Consider the following 20908-nt stretch of genomic DNA (forward strand, 5'->3'; position numbering starts at 1 on the left):
ATCTTTCACAAAATATTCCAAAGATATATCAAGTCAATGTACACTTTCAATACTTGGTCAATATATGATCAAAATATTCCATATCTTGTTTGACCACATGTCATAACATAATATTACCAAAACATGAAATAACTTAAACTCCATGAAAGAATCCAATGGGTGGGGCGTACCACCCATGTGTGGCACATGTGGGCCCCACCCACTTGACACATGGTGGGCCCATGTGTACTATGGGCCCCTCCATAATGTTTTATATAATTTTAAATTATCAAAAAAATTCGAAAACATTATTTGAATTTTATAATTTTTTACAATCAATATCTTCAGTTTTATAAATCAAAAAAAAAAAATATCAAATGACTCATAAAAATTCAAATAATAATTCTAAAATTATTTCTATCATAAAACAAACATAATTAAATTAACTTGATGGGAAATGGGTCCATATGGTTAAGGAATTTAATCTGCAATCATGGGGCACTGCACCTTCAACTGTGGACTACATACCACACTTGCATTATCAAACCGACCGAGTGTTTTTCAAGACCCACTGTCCAAGCAGGGGCTCATTAGCGGGTCACCAAAGTCTTGCGGATGGGCCCGCAATCCCAGTTTGTAGATTACATGTCATCCCTTAAAGACAAGTCAAGTTCACAAAGACCTTATGTGACTATAGCTCTATGGCGCATAGGGGTATCTCTCGCACAGGCATACGCTTCACCCTAAAAGGTGGATTTTTGGTTTTTCCGAACGATCTATCGATATGCAGGCCGTGTGATGGTACATGGATGAGGTTTTGGCCCCTGTCTCTGTAGGCCACCATCACACACAAGAGTCACACAGTCCCTCGGCTCACACATCCGGGCATGTTCTCTGACCTCATCAAGGGCTAACCCATAAACACGAGTCAAATGGGGTTAGAATCAAAAGAAAATAATACTAACATTTTTTTAGTGTTTTAAAAAGTTGTTGAGGGGAGGATGTTAAGAAATTTGAGTTAGTAATTTTATGAGCAGACATTATACAAGAGAGAAAATTTCAATCTACCACTTCTCGAACTCATTTTTCTGCTTCTTCTTCAACACAGACGAAATATGGTTATTTCAGCTATCTACTAACAAAGCATCACCCCACTCCTTCCCAACAAAAAGAGAGAGAGAGAGAGAAAAGACAGAGAGAGAGTAATTATTTACTCACCACCATGCTGCTCCCTCTAAATAAACCAAAGAAAGTGTGAAAATGAAATGTGAGCTTCAGAGTAGAGGCAAAGAGGAGAATTGTAGTTTCTCTAAAAATCATCTAGTGCCTACTTCTTTATTTTCCTCATGTGGACACACATATATATGCTTAACTGTCTCAGTTAATTTATAAATAAATAAAAATTGCCACAAAAAAATCTCAGTATTTTATCATCAGATTGTCCAGCTGTATTATCATGCTTGTAATAATGCATGCATACCCTTCTCACTGTCTTATTTATTCAGATAATCACTAGTTATATAAGTATTGACAAATTATTCTCTCTATATCTCTCTCACCACTAATTAATAAAAAAAGATTAAAAAAACTATCACAGACGAGGTATACCATAATAGAAGAGCACTAAATATGGTCCATGAAAATCTGTCTCCTTTTTCAAGAAATAAAATCAAAATGCAATAATGAAAAATGCATGAAGGAAGGAAGACTCACATTAGGTTGAGCATGGTTCAATTGTCTAACAAATCTTAATTAAAAAGAGTGGCCCATTGTAATCTATTTTAGATTGTGCAAATATCATTAGTGGCTATAAGGTTTGACTTGGTGTAAGAGAGGGACTCACTACCATTAGATATTTTAGAAAAGGGAAATAAAGCATAATTAGCCATATAAGGAGTCCCAAACTGTACTTACCAAAAAAATCCTATAGAACCTTATCTTTTATAAAAGCTCCGATATTTAAAAGATTGTTTTAGATTGGAATATTCTACTTTTGGAGTCTGGAAGCTCGAGCTTTTGATACACAAAAAGAAAAAATATTGTGTTTGGATGATCTTTCTCGAATTTGGGAAATTTGGAGATCTAGACACTAGGCAGTTTTAACCTTATATAACTATTCGAAAGATCGAACCGGGTCGGGCAACTGGCATGGACTGGTTCCGGTAAACTCAAAACTAGGCTGGTAAGCTGGTCCGATTGGTCAAATAAAATAACAAATTTAAATGTGTCAAAAACCCAATAAAAAGTAAAAAAAGTACATTTTATGTATATTTTTTATGAGATTGTATATAATGAGACGATTTATCTTTGGAATAGGGATGTCACAATTACTTACAACCATCTGATGTGAAATCTGATAACTTCGGTGTGTCACAAAGTTTGAGAAAATGTCTTTTAAACTTTGAGCTTGGTAAATGAAATAAATGCAGCCACCCATTTGATGCATATCAAAATTTGGATGCTACAAATTTTAATTTTATTTTTGTTAATTTTATTTTTAAATATGTTGGTAGACTTTTATTTATTTATTAGAAGAGTTAATTGTTATAAATAAGATTTAATAGGATTTTTAGGTCAAAGATGGTTATCTCTTGTATTAGTTGGAAGTACAAGTGTTTATCTTTTTTTTTTAGGAAATCTATTGGGAGTGTTATCTTTTTAGGTTGGGTTAAAACTGGGGAAGATAATGAATCACGTAGGTGTAAAAGGATGACGTAGGGAGTTGTAATTATCTTTTAGGAAATTGGATGGAAGAATATGGAAAGATTCTAGAGATAGATTCATTGTGGTTAATTATTATATTTTCTTTTAAAAGGTTTTCTTTTGAAAGTCACAAGAGATGATAAACTGAATGTGTAAAAGAGGGAGGCACGCACCATGTAAAGGAGATTGGATTTTATGAATGGAAAAAAAATGATCTTTGAGATTGTGTAGATTGAGCGAGAGAGCCATTTGGGGCTGTTTTTTCTTCTCCTTTACTTTTGGGCCCGTGTCGGAATACTCGTATCCACGCGGTTTGTTCTTTCTTTTTGAAATTTCCTTCACGAGTTGTATTTCTATTTCTTAAAGGCGGTCAATCTTTGCTGGTGGTATTGCCAGTAAATTTTGTACTGTGTCTGGTGGTATAAGAGAACAATCGATTCTTGTGGATTATGGTGTTCGTCAATTAGCATCATGGCTCGTAGACAAAGTCTATGGCTGGTTATCGGGACTCAACCCATCCAGCGAGCATGAAACTTTCAAGCTCTCTGAGAGATAGAGAACAAAAGTTTGAAAAGAAAATAGAGGAGCTAACCATACACTTGTTGCAAAAACTAGCTTCAACACACTATGATGATGGTTGTGAGTCCGATGCTATCCCGTTCCATACCAACGGTTTTAGTTGGGAACTTCATGGTTGAGAGAATGATCTATTTCCTCGGGGTCAGGTGATTCATTTACCTAAGTTTGATGAAGAGTCAGTTGAAGATGAAGAATGTCTGGTTTTGGGTCTTCAATAGAAATCATCATTCATGGATATCACAGGTTACCCCATCTTTGATGAAGTTCATGTTTTTATTGGAGAACAAGATGAAATATTTGATGAAGTTCCTGCTTTTTATGAATCACATGATAAAAGGAAAGAAGTTATCCTTGAGACAACAATGATATCTAATTTTCTTATCAGTGGAGAGGTGGACAATTATGACTTGATCTCAGAGGAGATCCAGCCTATGGAAATGCATGACGAAAAGAGTGATATATCCGATATCCAGCCAGTGGAGATATATGACGAAGTAACTGATGTATTCGTAATGATCCCCAAGGTGACGTTTGAGCAATTTTCGAAACTGCATATGGTTAAAAAATCGTCAGACAACGACCCTTTCCTTGAGGGTTTCTCAGTTTCTAAGCACAATCATTATTCTTTGATTAGCGCAGTAACCCACAGGTTCCAAGATTGCGTTTACAACATGTGGATCAAAGAAGAAGGTGGCAGGAATAATATAAAGTAAATCTTAGCGCACTTCAAAACTCGAGTTCGAGTTTTCTCCAATCGGGGAAGAATAATGCATATCAAAATTTGGATGCTACAAATTTTTAATTTTATTTTTGTTAATTTTATATTTAAAGGTGAGGGTAGACTTTTATTTATTTATTAAAGGAGCTAATTTTTAGAAATAGGATTTAATAAGGTTTTAAGGTCAATTTGATCAAGTTTATTTATTTTAAGCAACTGCTTTTTCTGTGTTTTTTTTAGAAGTATAACTTTCTTTTTTTTAGATTTGTTCTTGTGCACAGTTTTTTCAAGGAAAATAGGACGTTATCGATTTTAGGTTTAAAGATGGTTATCTCTTGTATTAGTTGGAAGTACAAGTGTTTATCTTTACTTTTTAGGAAATATATTTTATTTTTTGTTTTAAAGGGACTGTTATCTTTTTCGGTTGGGTTGAAACTAGGGAAGATAATGAGTCAAGGATGAAGTAGGGAGTTCTAATTATCTTTTAGGAAATTGGTTGGAAGAATATGGAAAGAATCTAGAGATAAATTTATTTTGGTTAATTATCATATTTTGCTTTTAAAGGTTATTTTTTGTGAGTCATCTGTGATGCTAATTTGAATGTATAAAAGAGAGAGGCACACACCATGTAAAGGAGATTGAATTTTATGAATGGAAAAAAAGTGATCTTTAAGATCGTGTAGAGTGAGAGAGAGAGAGAGCCATTTGTGGGTGTTTTTTCTTCTCCTTTGTTTATGGGCTGGTGCCAAAATACTCGTATCCTCGTGTTTTGTTCTTTCTTCTTGTGATTTCTTTCACGAGTTGTATTTCTCTTTCTTAAACACAGTTAATATTTGCTGGAGGTATTGCCGGTAAATTTTGTACTGCATCATAATTTCACGTCCCATGGTCAAGATTTATTTTGATCACCTATTACTAAAGGTAAATGGTCACGTTATATACTCTCTTTTTTTATTACCTACAATTATCTTTAAAAAAAAAAAAATTAACAGTTTATATAAATTAATATATGAAGCCTAGGGAAATATACAACACAATATAAGATTGGAAAACAATTATTTAAGAGCGAGGATCAAAATAATCAAATTGTGGCGCCCCTCATAAATTTAACTATTAGAGGTTGTTTTGATGCCCAAATATCCTCAAATTGATTGTCTCAACCTAAAGACACATGGACATGAGAAAACATGGACTTCAAGTTTTGAAGATATGGTGCATCTTGTAATGCAGTTTTGGACTGTCAATTTTCAAGATTTTCAAGTTTTCATATATTTGCTTGATCTACACTATTTTTTAAGCTTTAAATTTTATAATTAGATGTGAAATTATATTTTATGACTATCACAAAGATATTCAGTATTGAAATCATATTTCTCGATACTATTTGAAGGTGTCCTTTACTTTGATTGTTTAGAGCATCGGCTCTATACAAACCATACCTTTTAGAATTGAACATACATTATTCAATGGAGAAAGTTACAAAAGTACAACTAATATTGGCTAGTAGTAATGAAAGTGGTGAGTGGGGTTAGGGTATTCTTGTATCTCGCTGTCAGGGTTCATAGGGTTTACAGTACCAAAGATCTGAGTAAGCCCTGGTGGAGTTTGTAGTGCTGTAATTATGCCCCTTCACCAATCAGGAATATTTTCCATGGTACCCCCCTTTGGCAAAGTCTCCTAGACTCGTCCAGCCTTAGTAATGTAATTCGTTATTCTAAATTAAAAATTTTATTACAGACATGTATTACTAAAGGTTTACTTGCATCATACACTCCATCTAAGTATCATGAGCAACCTCAAGTATGTAGATGCAATTCCCGAACCTCTCCATTATATCTGAATCATCAAAGGTGGAATTGGCGTACAAGTTTTGTGGTTTAAAAAAGAACCAAGTACATGATTTATTACAATAATAATTATGCCAAATTTACTGAGAGTTGAGATAAAAATAAATAAATTGCGACAATGAATGATAAATTACTTGCCGCATGGATATCACGATGTAGTTGGTGTCTCCACCTATGATCAACGATCATTAAAATCTCATCAATCCATATGTTACTTTGAATTATGGTTTCCCTTGTATGTGTTATTGCGTCAAATAGGAAACCCATTACTGGCTTATCATCAAAGCCAACTAACCTCAACACTTGTACTAGAGATTAAACAATAGAAACAACATGGTTGCATCAAGCCTAGAACCTCCAGTCGATAAGGATGCTTCCAACCTCCCTTTCACATTGACTCATTGCTTTCCTATCAGGCTGCCACTCTTAGAGCGTATCATTGGCCTCAATCATGCCTTGTTGCATAACATTGATTATATAGTAAGGAACCTAGTAGTGGCTCTAGTGTCCTAAAGATCAAACGGGGCCAGATCGAATGGGGCCAGTCAACCGACCATGAGGTGGTTCTAGTTAACTAGAAACCGAGCTGGTTAACCAATACGATTTGATCAAGTAAATTGTTTCTTTTTAATAGGTCAAAAAACCCTGAAAAATACAAAACAATTCAAAAAAATGGAAAAATGTAGACCATTTTTTATTCTGTTATAACCTACAATTATATTAAAAATAAAAACAACTTTTTATAGAAATTATGTTAGGGTACACATATATATGAGTATTTACTAAATGGACTCAATATTTTTGCACACTAATTAACCTTGCTTTGTAGTACCTTTTTTTTTTAGCAAAGGTAATTTCCATTATTAAGAGGAGTACGATAGATATTTTTACAAGAATTTAGTGGCATTTAATGCTCCATATGGATGATGTTACACCTCATGTGAATGATGTCATTATCTACTATAATCATTAAATACTTTTTTTTTATCATAAATTTTTACATTGTCCTTGAATAATTACCTAAAGTACCCCTAAATAAAAAGGTGCTAAATTATGAGATAAGGGTATTAAATGTCCAAAAACATTCAGTACAACAAGTAAATACTCACGGATGCAGTTTGCATGCAACCAGTCTGCATATTGTAAAAGTTCAGGCTTGACAATAAATATATTTTTTTAAATATAACTTGATCTTAATTTTTAGAGTATATATAATCTTTAACATAGAGATCCTGAACATAAATAATAATAATAATTTCTTAAAACCATAAATAATAATTATATTAAGAAAATATTTGGACTGTTAGTTACAATTGCTTTTAGATGGACCACCTATTTGCATCTATCCTTAAGAAGAGTGCTTTACACCTATGCACCGCATAATGTAGAAATGCGGTCCAGCCCGCATGAAATAATTGTTCAATACTCACATGTATTTGTTCCCTAACATAACCCATATATATATATTTTTCAAATTCAATTTCAACGATTTAGGAACCATTTAGTACTTAGCATTTCTCTAATCCTATTAGCATCATTATCATTTAATCAAGGTTTAGAAAAGCACATCGGTACCCAGATCAGCCGCCTCAAAACGCTTGTTTTTTTCAAGTGGGAAACGCACTACCTTACCTGACCATGTGCTTTGCTTTTGGGCACGAGAGCAATAGAGAGAGAGTAGCGTTTCGTATAGAGAGAGATTGTTTTATGAGGGAGCGTGTCAGAAAGATACGCATACGCATAGTATACAACTAATTAAATATATTTTCCTAATAGATCATAAGATATTTTATTTCAATTTCATAAAGTTGTAGTTATGGATAAAAAATAAAAAAAAAAGAAAAGGTCCTAAAGGTTTCTCTTTTATATGTATATTCAAAGAAAGCGTTGAAAGAATCTTACGTGGTCTCTGTTTTCACTTTTTTAATCATTACTAATTAGAGACCATATAGTTTAAATTGGGTTTTCGGGTTTTCATGGTTGAAGAAGGAGAAGTTCAAAAAAAAAAGGAAAAAAACTTGGAAGAGGCGCTTAATTGTGAGACGGTACAAATTAGGGAATGTTTAGTCCCACATCAAAAGTGTTTAAAGATCGAACGATTTCGATTTGAATAGGTGATTTTTAAAACCTTGCAGCAAACCAACGAACCAACGATCAAGCACTAACACAATCATCTTTATTCATGAAACGGCCCCTCAAGCATGGGGCTAACTGCCCCACTATCCTTTTACAAAAAAAATAAAGAGCAAAACTAAATCTACCAGATGCATGTTTTTAGGATACTGAAACTCTCAGAAAGGATACAATTGGTGTTGTTCAAAACTAAAATGAAATATATTTCAAAAGATGTTACATCCTTTGAGAATATATCCAATTTTTCTATCCAAAAATTTTTGATATCCAATATGCCACCCAAAAATCATATCCCTCTTCCAATGATCACAGATAGTTCTAGTAAAACAACCATTGAACTTATGGAATCTACTAAGAAATAGCTGAACATGTACACCTAAAAAAAGGAACAATGGAAAGTCTAACATAAAGATCAATCTCAACTCGTTGACTCGTCAGGTACTTCTTATCCTCCTGCCCATAATAGATCTTATGAATTCAATTTATTTATTTCCGTATGAAAGGAAAAAAAGGCTTGTACTTCTCAATTGATCAGTATGTTTGTTTCTTATGCTTCACTTTCAACTTCTTTGCATGCATACCTTTGCTCTACTTCATATGGTTCTATTCCTACTGAAATTGCAGATGCATTAGCTCATATACAATGGAAAGCAGTCATGGTTGGGGAAATGATTGCCTTGGAGAAGTAACAAACTTGGGATGTAATTGATCGGCCAACAGGACATGAGGTAGGATTCATATGGTTGTACACCCTATCGCACAAACCGGATGGCTCGACTGAGAAATTCAAAGCTTCTCTGATTGCCAAGGGTTTACATGGTTATGTAGGGTTGATTATAAGGAAAATTTTTCTCCTATGGAAAATTTGAAATCAGTGCAGATACTTTCACCTATTGCCACAAATAAGAAATAGCCACTCCACCAACTTAATGTGAATAATATTTTTCTCCATGGAGATCAACAAGAAGAAGTGTACATGAGTTACCACCTGGGTTTTATCCTCAAAGGGGAAAGGGAAGGATTGCAAGTTGAGGAAAGCTATATATGATTGAAACAATCACCTGGGTCTTGGTTTGAAAACTTTAGTATGTAATTTGTCAATTTGGACTTCAAGAGATTGTTTATAATCATTTTGTATGTGTTACAAAGAGAATCAGGCTCTACCATAATATTGATAGTATATGTGGTTAATATTGTGCTCACAAAAAATATTAATCACCAAATTTGAAAAGCGAAAAAGTTCATAGGGGGTATTTTTTATATCAAGGATCCTGGTCTATTGAAATACTTCTTTGGCGTAGATGTGGCTAAGTTTAAATGAGGAATTTTTTTGCCTTAAAGGAAGTGTACCCTTGATCTCCCCAATGGCATAGGAATGCTTGGAGAGAAACCACCAAAATCTCCTATAAAAGTTAATCACAAATTGTATGATCAATAGTCAGAGCCTCTTAATACCTCTGATGTATATCATAGACTAGTGGGTAGATTTATTTATTTACATTTCATATGTTTTAAGCATGGCAAGTTAATTTATGCATGCACCAAGCTCCCATCACTCGGAGGCTATTTATTCCAGTATTAAAATCTGCCCCAGGGAGAGGGTTACTTTATGTCAGTCATGGTCATCTTGATATACAAGGTTTTCGCAATGCGGATTGAGTTGAGTGTTCTCTTGATCAACAATCTACCAGTGGCTACTTTATAACAATGGGTGGACATTTAGTCGCCTAGAAGAGTAAGAAGCAAAGTGTTGTAACTCGATATTCAACATAAGCTAAATATTGAATAATGACAAGTTCTACATGTGAAACAATTTCACTCTATTCTTTTCTTCAATAGGTGGGTGGTAATGTATCAACTCCTACTCTACATTGTGATAATCAAGTGGCAATTTGTATTGCCACAAATTTTGTATTTTATGAAAGAACCAAACATATTGAGGTTGACTGCCACTTTGTCAGATAAATGGTCACTTCAAAGGTAATATGTCCTCCATGTGTTCACTCTAAATATCAATTGACATGCACATTTACCAGGGCCTCTAATCGAGTTCAACTAAAGGATACTTTGGATAAGTTGAGCATCTATGATATATATATTCCAGCAAGGAGGAGGGGGGGTGGGGGTGGGGGTGGGGGGGGGGGGGGGGGGGGAGAAGTGAAGCAATTGATATTGTCTCATTGCGATTACAACATGTGTAACAGATTTAACTCCTACGCATAATGGAGCCACATGTAGTGGTTGTTATGATACTATGTGCTCATACCCATTAAACCATGAAACTCTTATGAATAATAGGCCTCATGCCCATTAGAACCTCCTATAAGAGGTTTTGTAACTTCTACTATGGTTATAATTCTTTTGCATGTTGACCTACCATTATTGTAACCCCTATAGAAATATGTAAATATATAGGGCACATTGCCCTACGATTTGTAGGATGTTAAAAGTATATGTATTTACTTCATCTTATGCTTGAATATTATTCTTTATCTCTCTCTTTAATCTCAATCCTAACAGTATCTCAAAGCTCTCTTCCACAATCATTTCGTCTTGTTACAAAGTCAATATTATTTTACCATGTAATTAATAAGTCCTTACCATATCATCTCGCTGCGAGTATGTATTAGCTACTACCTTCCATATGTCCTTTGCAATCTTAAGAATCAATGGCCCTCTACCAATATTTGGTAGCATGGAATAAACGAATCATGACATTACTGTCAGATTCTCATTTTCCCATTCATCATGGGATGGATCATTTGCTGGGCAGCTCTTTCATTTTTCCTATGCTTTTAACCCAATTTTCTCTGGCTACCTTTGAACGCTTTTGTAGATTGGAACCATTCTAAATAGTGTGTCTCATCTAGTTTACATGTAGCGATCATCAATCCTAGGTGTTACAAATTGACTACTTCCAAGGAAATGTTGTTTTCAATTTCTGACATTTTCGTTCTCTCTCAAACTAGAAACCATAAGGCTTTTTGCCAAGGTACTAATTCTTAAGTTCCAAAGTGAGGTTGCTGGAAATATAAAGTTACTAAAAATATAAGGTTGCAGGAAATATGATGTTGCTAGAAATATGAGGTTGCTACTAGAAGGAAGGAGTTTGGGATAAATACTTACTTATTGGTAAAGAAAAGTGAGATGATCATTCTAGAAATACAAGGATGTTGATATCCACTGCTTTAATTACAAGAAGGAAGAAAAGTCATCGTTCTAGGGTCACCAGAAGTAAAATAGATATCCTAGGGTGTCAAGCCCTGATCTGATATCATGTTAAGATTGAGAGTGAAGAGAGAGAAAGTAATATCCAAACACAAGATAAAGAAAATGTAGATATCTTTCTCACTCTAAACAAATCATGGGGTGATTTTTCCTATATATACACATTCCCTATAGGAGTTACAATACAAATAGTTCAACAAGCATTAGAATTCCAACTAACCATGGGTGCCGTCCCGAAATCATCCTGCAGAGAAAAAGAGACACCACTTACCATGGGTACCATCCCGAAACTATTCTGCAGAGAAAGAGATAGACCACAAATGAGATAAGAAACATGGTACTCAATGCTAAATAGAAGAATAATAATAGCATTGTTATCAAGAGAAACTCATAATAGATGGCAACTTTAAAAATTTAACAGTCAATTTAATTGCAAGTGGTGAAACCATCATTTCTTATAGTAAAAATAAAAATAAAATATGTAATTGATTTTTCCCCCCAGATCTTCCTTGATGATCGTGGTTTCGTACCCATTTGAAACCATGATTCTAGTTATATAATAACAACAACAATTACAATAACATGATGATACTACTGTGCATATTCAAAAGAGCAAGTATTCCATGCTAGAAAATTCGGTTTCAAATAGTTGATCGAAAAGTAGGAAAGGCATTCCTGCTAGCAAACCATTTGAAACCAAAATCGCAACACAAGAAGGGGTAGTTTTTCCCATTGGAAATCTCCCTTAACAAGAGAGAATGCCAAGAAATTAGCTTCACAGCTCCTGGAGTATGAAACCACTTTCCCATGAAAGAGCCGAGATTTCCCAAATTTTGTATAGTGGTGGTGCACCATAAAGATTTACGGATGTCCCAGTAACCAAACATGGACATGGCCTAAGTAGAAATCTGTGGAGAGAGAGATTTCCAAGGAACCAAACATGCCCTAAATAAACTCTATCATCAATAGGATAAGGGAAAGGTTTCTATGCTTCCCCTACAATATAGAAGTTCTATCCTCTCCCTACCATCCAGCCGTCAAATTTTGATCAAGAGAGCCATTCACCGTTTTATCTTAGATCCAACGTTTCAAAGTATTTTATATTTAGTTTTTTTTATACAAAGTTTATGAATATGAAATTTGGTACGTGCCATCTTCTCATTGGGGCGCACCTATAAAAAATATTAAAAATAATTTTTAAATAAAATGTAATGACCAAAAAGCCCCTTGAAAATATAAAGGGTATTTTGGTCATTTTATTTTATTGAAAATATTTTTTTCTAGTGCAAGTTTAATAGAGGAATTTCCAATATTTGGTGTCAAAATGATTTATAAAAAAAAAATTAAAAATAAAATAGTATAGAGACATGACATTATGATTGAGGCAATCTTAGCCCTCCATGCAGAATTGAGTGTTGGACAAGAGGAAGGATAGAACTTCAATGTTGTAGAGGAAGCATAGAAAGTTTGCTTATAGGATAATGCTATGATATGTGGGCAAAAGAAGTAGGGGCCGTCACTTGGTGCGACAGTAAAAGGCTTGGGTGGGTAGCCAGTGTAAGAGCGCGTGTTCGAGTCTTAAGAGAAGCCACTTTGTCTATAAGCCAAAGATTAGGACCATTTCCAGCCCACCTCTCTCGAGACTCTACTTAGGCGTGACCAGCACCTGGTTATGGCTCTTTATGTGTACAAAAGAAGGGAAGACAAAATTGCTGGATGTGATTTATTGATGCAAGAATCTTGAGTTTCACATGTGTGTGATGATGAATTGTATAATTAGGGTGTTAGTGGAATTACATGGGTCTCTTGAGCACGCTTGATGGGCCACCATGCATGTCCTTGACCATCTATTGTCCCACTTCCTTGAATACTAACGCCGTCGACATGCTTGAAATGGATCCAATGTTCCTTGTCGTTGCCCCATGAGGAGATTGAACTTGGAGCTAATATATTCCCTGAAACCTACAACAAACATAAGTTTCAATTTTTTTTTTTTCTGCGCAAACAAGACGGTGTACTAAATGCACTTATGTAGTACTTCGTGTGTGCGTGCTTTGGGGATATAAGTGCAGAATGTTTGTCATGATTGTGGAAAGAGAGACTAAGGCATTATGCTGAGGAACCTGCCCTCATAACCACCGATTCCCAGGCCTCCACTCCCAACACATGTTTAAATTTCTTCTTCTCTCATTCTCTAGTAGGCATATAAACTCCTAAGTCTCTTTTATTCTCCTCACTCACTCCATTGAATTGATAATATAGAAAAGGGTGTGGTTTGTATGAGGCCGTGGCCATAAATAATCAAAATAAGGCACACCTTCAAATAGTATTGAAATATGTTATTTTAGTTTCAAAAATATTTATGATGGCCTGAAAATTTATTCTTATTTTTAATTAAAAATTTTAAAGATTAAAAAATAGTGTAGATCGAGCACATTATTAGATGCATAGTTTCCCAGACTTGAAATCTATGTTTTCTCATGTCCATATATCTATGTTTTCTCATGTCCAGCTATTTATTTTTATAATTTTTGAAATGAAAAATTATAACGTATCTTAAATAAATTTTATGGTCTTTACTATAAAAATTAAAAAGCATGTTGTAGATCTAATATATTTGAATTAATACTTCGAAATTTCATTTATGAGCAGTTTTCCTTTTTTGAAAACTTTATAATATGGCAATTAACTGATCTTCTAGCAAATTTTACGTCTTAAAAATAGAGTATCAAACAACAACTTTCTATAAACTGCATATGCCTAACAACTCTAATGCTTTGGCATAAACTTTTGGAAAGTAAAACTAATAATGGATATTTTCTAAATCTGACCTAATACTCTCTCTCTCTGTGGGTTATTTCATGTACCTGGATATTGATAACAGCAGACTTGCAAGGGCCTCTGAAAGTTGTTGGATTAAGGAGAAAGGTTTTCCCTGCTGGAGTAGTCAAGGTGGGGGGCTTTGTACTTTGGCATACACTTTCCCATGCTTTCAAGAATGCCCGCAAAATCAGCAGAGAATAATCATCACATAACTCCTTTCCCCTCTCTCTCTCTCTCTAAAATCGTTAAATGGAACAGAATGAAGAAAGATATTCTGTTATATTTTCACTCTTGAGGGCATGTTTAATACGAGAGAAAATATTTTCATAGAATGAAAAGACTGTCTTCTGTGATTAGGTGTGAGAGTTTTTTCATATCAAGTGGTTGTCCATTGATGTACAACCAATTATTGTGAAAAATACGTTCGACCAATTATTGTGAAAAATATAAAAATACTTTGACATAAGTATTTTCACGTAACAATGTGCCGTAAAAGCTTTTACCATTGAATCGTCTCTTTTGCCATTGCCAACTGCTCCGAAACTGATAACGTCGAAATTTGATGGCCCATGATCAAGTCCATACAAAGTTCGAGCCCGACCCGGTGTAGAACTGCAAAAGAATAGTAATAAGATTGCGAAAATGCCCTGCAAAAGGATAACCTTCAAGGAAATTAATTTAACATTAATTCACTGGGACAAACCAAATATTGGGGACTATTTTTTTGAAAAAATTCAATATCCATCTCTTTAGCATAGAGAGAAGGGCGCTATCATACAGCTCTTACTCTTAATAAAAAAAAAACTTCAAAAAAACACATTTAATATGTGAGAGAGAGCGAAAGATGCTATCATGGAGATCCAAGTCTTAATCATATTATATTTTCAGAAAGAGAGAGAGAGAGAGATGCTATCGTGGAGCTCAAACTCTTAATCAAACTGCATATTGAAAAAAAAAACATAAGTAATGTGAGATGTGGTAAATTTGCAGACACAATGCATCTAAAGAAACAACACCATTCTACCACAACTTCTTCTTTCAAATGAACCAGAAAAAGTTTGTAATTAAGCAACATAACTATGGTCTTCCAGAAGCTGTTATAAAACAAATTTGATTCTATAATACAATATATACTTTTTAAAGTAAATTTTATTTTACAAATGCTTAAAATAATACTTGATATGGTATACGGATGATATGGTTATCCATATCCTATATTTTGGGTAACTAAATGTGAAGAATATCTTGGTGTTAAGTTGGTGATATACTAAAGAGATATTTGGGGAATCAGTTATTTATTTTGTTGTTATTATGTAATTCTATTTAGTATTGGGTGCATTAAATAATGAGCACGACTGAATTGCCCTTCAACGGTAGCTGTGAGTCCAAGAGACCGAATCACATAAAACTGTATTTTCTTCTTTTTCTCTTTTATATGGTATCAGATGATCTGATCATCCACGGTCTTTCTCTCTCTAGAAAGGATCTCGTCAAAATTGAGTCTTGTATTTCTTCCAAAGTCAAAGGTGGTGGTTTGTTGGAAAGACCGACCATTGAGAAAACTCAGCCCTAGCCGAGAATCTGAGTTCGATTTGAGGTATGGAGACTAACAACTTAGTCGATTGACTCTCCATCCTACTCTCAAGGACGTAGGGTGATAGGGCCAAAGCCCCCGGTGAGAAATTTTTAACAAGTCTGTCTCTTCCTTGTGACACATTATCAACCTAGTCTCGAATTAAGCAGTTGCTGGTTTCCTCATCAAAACTTTGGAAGCAAACTTTGAAGCTTCCTCATCAAGAGTTATTTCCTCCAATTGCATCTAACTGGTCGCCTCTCATCTATTATTTCTTCCAAACCAAAGCAAATTGGCGTGCAAGCACATCTCTGTGCAAAGTTTTGTAGCACATCTCCCTCAAATTTTTAAAATTTGGGGCATCTCAATGATATCTCAGCACGCAATTGTTTAAGTTCCGTCAAAGCAGCAGTAGCCTTCATCTACCTTTGGTTTAGGTAATCTCTAACCTATTTCTTGTAAATGGGGGACCGAAATTCCGGTTCAAACATTGTAGTGCATGAGGACAACAACCCAAATCTGAAAATTATGCCATGCTTCTTAATGGAACCAATTATGACACTTGGCCTAAAGCTGCAATCCATGTATCTCAGCAGCAAATATAAGTTATATAAGTTGGGTGTTATAGATGAAAATTAATCAGCCCCAAAACCCGATGATCCTACTTCATCCATGTATCTCAACAGCAAATATAAGTTATATAAGTTGGGTATTGTAGATGAAAAAAAACAAGCCCTAAAACCTGATGATCCTACTTATGAAGAGTGGGAGTCCCGTCAGGTGGAACCATGACTTGATGAAGGGATGTATTTCCAGCCTATTGCTGAAGATTTGTAGAAGTCTCTTAACGAGAATCAATGGAGAAAAAATAATGCCCAGTATTTTTCAATTCAAGCAAGATTTATGCCAATTTTAAGAGCAAGGAAAGCCATTTAGTGAGTACACTGGAATGCTTGGAGGCATGTGGGATGAGTTGTCCCAATATATTCCAATAACTGCTGCTATAAATAGCAGAATAAAAGAAGTCGAACAAGATAAAACTTTTGCTATGTTGGCAGACCTTGTCCTAAGTATGAGGCCATTAGAAGTCAAATCTTAATGGCTTCTGAATTTTCTTCTTATACTTTTGCATGCGCCACCATTCAGAAAGATGAAACTAGGCGACAGGATATAAACCTTGGGATTAAAAATGAGGATCTCAATGAAACATTGAGAAATCAACCTTTCTCATTGATTCTAAAAAAGCTGAAAAAATTATCACTACTAATGACAAATTCGAGAATCCTAATCATGGTCGGGCTGCAGTCGACCTAAGTGTACTGATTGTAAAAAGTTGGGACACACTAAAGAAGATTCTCCATGGAAAACCCCCTAGTAGGAGGAAACTTGTTGCTCAAGTTCCTCAAAATGAGATGCTCCTCTCTGTTGACAAATTAAAGAAGTTACTTCAATAAATCGGGAATGCAAACATTGCTTCCTCTTTTGAGATAACACCTACTAAAGGTAATTTTTCTGCTAACTTGTCCTTAACGGATTGTCACATTGGAGCTACCAATCATATGACTAACCCTTGTGAAGGACTTGAAGGGTTTGAACACACATGTTCAACGAGTCATGTGTCATTGGCCAATGGGACTATGTTACCAGTTTGTGGAGTAGGAAGTATTAACCTTTTTTTCTAAAGATAATCCATCTGAAGTTTTATGTATTTCTTCTTTCCCTACGAATCTTTTGTTAGTTAGTCAACTCACAAAAGCCTACAATTGCTTAGCTACTTTTTTTTGCTAACAATGTTGTCTTTCAAGATCGGCTATATGGGAAGAAGATTGGTGAGGGTAACCAATCACATGGGTTGTACTTATTAGTTTAAACCTCAAAAAAAAAATTTGTAGGGAAAGTGCAACCGAGGGCAGTACATGGCATTGCAGATTAGGACATCCATCCGATAGAACTTTGAAGCAGATAGTCTCTATTATTGACACATCCTTTGCAACTTGTGAGGTTTATTGGTATGCTAAACAAGCCAGATTTCCATTTGAAAAATCTGATAGAATCAGTAAAAATAATTTTGATATTATTTATTCAGACCTATGGGGACCTACTCCCGTGGATTCTTTTTCTAGTTTTAGATATGTGATTTCTTTTATCGATGACAGAACTCATTATATTTGGATTTATCTATTGAAGTTTAAGAGTGATGTATTCATTGCCTTTAAGGAATTCCATGCCATGATAAAAAATCAATTTGAAGCTAAGGTGAAAATTTTCAGAACTGATAATGGCACAGAATATACAAATACATCTTTTTCTTCATATATTATGGATCATGGGATCATTCATCAGATGTCATGTGTAGATACTCCTAAACCAAATTGAATTACTGAGAGGAAAATAAGCATCTTCTTGAAGTAACATGTGCCTTAATTTTTCAAATAAATGTTCCTAAATTATACTGATTTGAGAATATTCTTACTGCTTGTCATCTTATAAATCGACTACCGAGTAAAATTTTGGACAATAAAACCCCCTACAAAAAGGTGCATGGTTTCCCTCCTAGTGTTCATCATTTAAAGATATTTGGTTGTGAATGTTTTGTGCATTTATTAGAAAATCATAGAGATAAACTTGCTAAACGGTCTATTAAATGTATATTCACGGGATATTCGCGTACCGAAAAGGGTTACAAATATTATGACAGAAAAACCACATGAATGTATATTCCACGAAATGTTGTCTTCAATGAACAAATTCCTTACTTTCGAACTGATTGGCCTCAGGGGAGATTAGCAAGACAACCTCTACCCAAGATCTCTAAAATATGGATGGTCCTAATTATAGAGTCAAAGTCATTAAGAGTACTACACTTAATCAGGAATTACCTCAAGAATCCATTCTTGATACACAACAAGAATCCAATGAGGAGGTTCAATCAAATGAATATCAAGTGGAAATAATTACTGAAGACTTTCAGCCAAGACGATCTAGTAGTATTAGTCAACCTCCTCTTAGTTTAAAGGATTACTATGAAAGAAAGACCTATGTGATCTTTTACCTGAGAATACATTTTTTTTTTTTCTTCACCCCTTTCTTTTGGCAAAGAATCACTTACATGTAGTCTTTATTATAATAAGATAAATTTCAAAATAAAATCAACATAACTATAAAACCAAGATCTTAACAACTTGATGTCATTGAAACAAGTATGTATTATGCTTGAGAATAAAAGATAAGATTGTAAGAAACAAAAGGAAAAGTGTCGAAAATTATCTCAACCGGGCTTAATACACCCCACACCGAGTTACCACCATTCGATGGCGCGGGATCAATGGTCTAGCTTTAATCTCGAATCGGGAAAGCAAATTTCGGCCAAGCCAAACAAATGGAACATGAACCCCTTTAATCACAAACTCAAACCCTAGGTGAATTCTCTTAGCAACCTAATTTGAGAGAAATGGATTCTCTTTTTTCTAAACCCTAAAACCCGTAGCCATAAATCCATATTTGAGAGATAGGAGAGAGAAGAACTCCATAACCTACGGGAGAGAAAGATCAAACATGAGAGAGAGAGATAGAAAAGTAAGGTGTAAAGATTTGGGTAGAGACAATCCATTTCTTATAAGCTTGAACATGATTAGGGTTTCTTAGGATTTTCCTTGGCTTGCTTCTTTTTGTGAGATTGAACATAGGCCGTCGATCAAGGATGACTTGTGGGGTGAGAGATCTGAGCCATCCAATCCATAGATGGGCCATCAACATTATGGAATGTGCATGGACCATTATCCCCCTTTCCTTAACCATTTTCCCAACAATAGAAATTAGATAAATTAAATCTAATTAAAATATTATGCATTCCATAATCTTTCACAAATAATCAAAAGATATATCAAGTCAATATATACTTTCAATATCTGGTCAATATATGGTTAAAATATTTTATATCTTATTTGACCACATGTCATCACATAATATTACCAAAATATGAAATAACAAAACTGTAAGAAAGAATCCAATGGGTGGGGGGAGCCACCCAGGTGTGGCAAATGTGGGCCCCACCCACTTGACAAATGGTGGGCCCATGTGTACTATGGGCTCCTCCATGATATTTTATATAATTTAAAATTATCAAAAAAATTCTAAAACATTATTTGAATTTTGTAATTTTGTATAATCAATATCTTCAGTTTTATAAGTCTAAAAAAAATTATAAATAAAATATATACTGACTCATAAAAATTCAAATAATAATTCTAAAATAATTTCTATCATAAAACAAACATAATTAAATTAACTTGATGGGAAATTGATCTATATGGTTGAAGAATTTAATCCCCAATCATGGGGTACTCCTCCTTCAACTGTGGACTACATGTCACACTTGCCTTATCCAATCGACCCAGTGTTTCTCATGACCCACTATCCAAGCAGGGGCTCATTAGCGGGTCACCAAAATCTGACGGACGAGCCAAAGGGTTGCAATCCCATTTTGTGGATTACAGGATATCTCCTAGAGATTAGTCAAGTTCACCAAGACCTTAGGCGACCACAACTCTATGACGCATAGGGGTATCTCTCGCATATGCATACGCTTCACCCTAAAAGGTGGATTTCTGGCTTTCCCGAACCATCTATCGATATGCATGCCGTGTGATGGTACATGAATATGGTTTTGGCCCTTGTCTTTGTAGGCCACCATCACACACAAGGGTCGCACAGTCCCTCAGCTCACGCATCTGGGCATGTTCTCCGATCTCATCAAGGGCTAACCCATAAACCTTCATCGGTTTATTCTTTATGCCTAGGTAACAAGGGTTTTTCCCAACCGACTGGCCTAGATCGTTACGCATTGATCAGTATCAACAAACCATCGTTTGCTTAGTATGGTCCACGAGGGACCACACTCCCACTGAGCTCATGTATTTTTAGTTATTCCCATCTCTCTCTCTCCTAATTACAATATCTCTCAAGTATTTTTACTTATTCTCACAATACATTAATCATGGCTTTCGCCATCAATCTTTTTACCAAAGGATTTATAGAGGCCACACATTTTTCTCTTTGCATATCGGATCTCATCTCAAAAATGCTCGTAGCTCATCTTCACATCGCATCGCGAGACATGAACTTATTGTCGCAAAAGACCATCACATTCCCTCATCGCATGGGGTCGTATGTTCATGGGCTCAAATGATTTTTTTAATTAAGATGCTCCCTTTTGTAGCCTTACAACCAGCACCAAACATTTGGGTTCCATGGGTGCACAACATTATAGTCTGTTGTGTCATCTGGTATGTCAAATACTAGCAGTTGATCCCACTGGAATATTTA

The 20908-nt window shown here is 34.9% G+C and overlaps 1 long non-coding RNA gene across 3 annotated transcripts; it reads right to left on the reverse strand.

Annotated features, from left to right (window-relative positions):
* Positions 1-11284: 11284 nt before the first annotated feature.
* Positions 11285-15105, reverse strand: LOC148782082 (uncharacterized). Of its 3 annotated transcripts, none has more exons than XR_016056677.1 (4): positions 14514-15105; positions 14055-14176; positions 12985-13142; positions 11285-11482 (listed from the first exon to the last, which is right to left on the reverse strand). It is a non-coding gene; the product is annotated as an uncharacterized LOC148782082 (long non-coding RNA). The 3 variants fall into 3 exon arrangements; XR_016056676.1 differs by having other exon boundaries at positions 12985-13149; XR_016056678.1 differs by lacking the exon at positions 14055-14176 and having other exon boundaries at positions 12985-13149.
* Positions 15106-20908: the final 5803 nt, after the last annotated feature.

The sequence above is a fragment of the Amborella trichopoda genome, chromosome 5, assembly GCF_054954075.1.
Source record: "Amborella trichopoda isolate Santa Cruz 75 chromosome 5, AtrichopodaSantaCruz75HAP2 v2.0, whole genome shotgun sequence".
NCBI lineage: Eukaryota > Viridiplantae > Streptophyta > Magnoliopsida > Amborellales > Amborellaceae > Amborella > Amborella trichopoda.